The 3,269-nt window shown below is 36.5% G+C and overlaps 1 long non-coding RNA gene across 1 annotated transcript; it reads right to left on the reverse strand.

Annotated features, from left to right (window-relative positions):
- Positions 1-333: 333 nt before the first annotated feature.
- Positions 334-3,043, reverse strand: LOC306714956. The gene is made up of 3 exons (XR_013767649.1): positions 2,948-3,043; positions 632-691; positions 334-463 (listed from the first exon to the last, which is right to left on the reverse strand). It is a non-coding gene; the product is annotated as an uncharacterized lncRNA (long non-coding RNA).
- Between the last annotated feature and the right edge of the window lie 226 nt (positions 3,044-3,269).

Here is a 3,269-nt window from a genome sequence, read left to right on the forward strand (position 1 = left end):
GCTGCGGCTGTTGTAGTTGCTGCAGTCGTAGGTGCGGCTGTTGTAGTTGCTGTAGTCGTAGCTGCGACTGTTGTAGTTGCTGCAGTCGTAGGTGCGGCTGTTGTAGGTGCAGCTGTTGTTGTAGTTGCTGCAGTCGTAGGTGCGGTTGTTGTTGTTGCTGTAGTCGTAGCTGCGACTGTTGTAGTTTCTGCAGTCGTCGGTGCGGCTGTTGTCGTTGCTGCAGTTGTAGGTGCGGCTGTTGTAGTTGCTGCAGTCGTAGGTGCGGCTGTTGTAGTTACTGCAGTCGTAGGTGCGGCCGTTGTAGTTGCTGCAGTCGTAGGTGCAGCTGTTGTTGTAGGTGATGCAGTCGTAGCTGCGGCCGTTGTACTTGCTGCAGTCGTAGGTGCTACTGTTGTAGGTTCAGCTGTTGTAGGTGCGGTTGGTGTCGGGGTTGCAATCGTATTTTGTGCTTTCGTAGGTATGGCTGTTGCAGGTGCCGTGACAAAATTTAAAAAAATGTAAAATAGAAACATTTGATGAGATGTCAGCAAGAACTCCACCTTAAATTATTTGTTTTTGGTTTACTACAAATGTTTTACTTTAATTAATCATTAACCTTTAAAAGCAATGGATTTAACGTCAAACAACTTACCTATCAGAATCACGAAAATCGATACTATCCGTACGACACCCATCTTGTTTTCCTCTGAATCTATAAAATCAAACAATACAGTTTTTTCAGACAAAGCACGTCAAAAGGTTTTGCTCTACAGTTATGACTCATTACAGTATTACTTATTACAATCATTACTTTCTAAATAGATCAAGCAATATCAGCAGCAATACAAATGTATCTGTATACATCCTCCCCCTCGTGTTTGTATTTGAACAGATGATATTTAACTAGGTTACCAAACATTTTACGAATTCAAGTCACTCAGAATAGTGGCTGACAATTTTTTTGGCAAATGGCCAAGTTCCCTTTACAAGACATAATTTCAGTCTCCCAAAGTCAAAGCAATACAAAGGCAAAAATAAAACATGTCAGGTTTTCAGAATTTATTGCTAAAATTGAACCCTGCCTGAAAAATTCCACCTGTTTCTTCACACGTCACCGACAAATTGCTTCTCATATTCCATACTCAATTTCTTGTGTCTATTCTTCAAAAGATCTTATCCAGGTTAGAGCTAATGGAATATACATGTCTACTTGCAGTACCTCAAAAGGCAGAGTACTTGAACAGGCAGGTGCACCAATCTGTGCTACTGTTTATAAGCATCAATCAGGCTGAAATGTCTTAGAGCAATGCACTGAAGCTCTATTAGACCAGGTGTGCTACTATCTGAACCTGACCTCTGATTCCATGATTGAGAAGTACTAAAAGAGATTGCTACACGAACCAATACTGTATCACATGTTTGATAAAGATCTATACTTATTTTTTATCAGCTCTACCAATAAGTCTTATGAGTTAGTAGTACTCTTCGGATTTAAAGTGCAGGATGCTGATGTGTTCGTACCTAAAACAGTGCATTTTAACACACTGCCAAAAGAAAGGTTACACCAACCATGATAATGGAGATGGAGGAAACATCTTTGAAATAACACTTTTAATTGGGGTAAAAACTAGGATATCAGCCAAAGACAAACCGTTGAAGCTGGATATCACAAAGTATTACAAAAATGTTGTTAGCTTAAAAATATTACATGTTATAACTTTTAATATGTGAAAATGATGCATCATTCAGATTGAAACAAAAGTGATTATGAGCTTCCTATATAATGTATCAGTAGCAACCATGTTTGCTCCTGGTCTGATGGTGCTGACTGAAACACCACAAAAAAAGATTGAACTCCCTCCTGAAACAGAAATGTTTCCTGAACATTTCTTAAAATTGGAATTAACATATTGGTATCTGTAATATCGCAAACATTAAATGTTATGTGACGGTCTACATTTATTAAGGTCTTTATTTTTTAACAGAATAAAAACTAAAAATATAAATCGTAGATCTTGCACCATAGCAAGGTACAAATCCTAATTTCAGGATAAATAATTTCAGTATAATGGCATCCTCCATTCTTTTGTTGGGGAACATTCCACCTAAACGTTGAAAGGAGTTCCACCAGTGTGAATTTACGTGAGGACAAACACTTGAATATACATTTCTAGTGATGTGGAGCGGGAAGAAATGCAAGAAAATGTTTTTGCACAAACAAACATGTTGAATAAATGTTGTATATATGTATGTATGTTATCTGAGTAAATATACAAAAGTACAAAACAATGATATTATTAGGACACATAAAAAGAAAAGCATCTCATTTTTATTTTCTAATATTTACTTTAGATACTAAAAGTGTCATGAAGTATGAAATAAATTGTGAATATATATATATATATATATATATATTTATATTTCTTCCAACCTCAATGTCAATAAGTAGACAAAAGTCGACTGTACATTACTGTAGAGTTTTTGAAATGACTAATTGTGGCATATTGTTGTTAATACCTGCTTCTTGATTTACTGGCTAAAGTATGATAGAAAACCAGTTGGGAGAGTGCAGCGTAAAATAATTTATTGTATCACATTTTTCTGTACTTCTCAGCACGATAGAAAATTGATTCTTAGCGATATAATTAATTAAATTAATGCAACCTCGACCTGGATAAGCGGCATGAAATGGATTGGTGGATGAACCAAAGTAAAATATATTTATTTAAGTTTATTGAAGCTTTTGCTTAAATTGGCACTTGCTCAATATGGATCAATCAGCTTCCTAACTACTGTAGGTAGCACTAGTACAATGTTTGCTCAAGGTCTCATGGTGCTGACCACAAGGTCACAAAAAAAGATTGAATTGCCTCCTGAACGCACGATCCACTCTAGCAACAAACTCTCTTTTAGTTTGTATGGACCAATGTCCGGACAGTATTATCAACAGATTTAAGAATGTACTTACCCAAAAGGATGAGAAATAAGATGAAAAGTAATCAATTCCCCCTCTCTTTCTGCTTTCAATGTTTTAACTATTTCAGTGTCTTATAATTCAGTCCAGTTCACATCTGTGATATTGAAAACCTTTCTCCTTCTGTGACTGTCCACATCTATTAAGGCCTTTATATTGAAACGGAATAAAGGCTAATGACGTAACTCATAGAAGTCTTTCATTAGTCCCTGCCATCAAAAGAAAACAAACTGTATTCTGAATTGCAGCTGTCAATCTGTCAGTGTTTTGGCTCAGTATCATGGTACACTCCCTTCTTTTGTCCTGTGAATTACTG

The sequence above is a fragment of the Pholis gunnellus genome (assembly GCF_910591455.1).
Source record: "Pholis gunnellus genome assembly, chromosome: 23".
NCBI classification, from domain to species: Eukaryota; Metazoa; Chordata; class Actinopteri; order Perciformes; family Pholidae; genus Pholis; species Pholis gunnellus.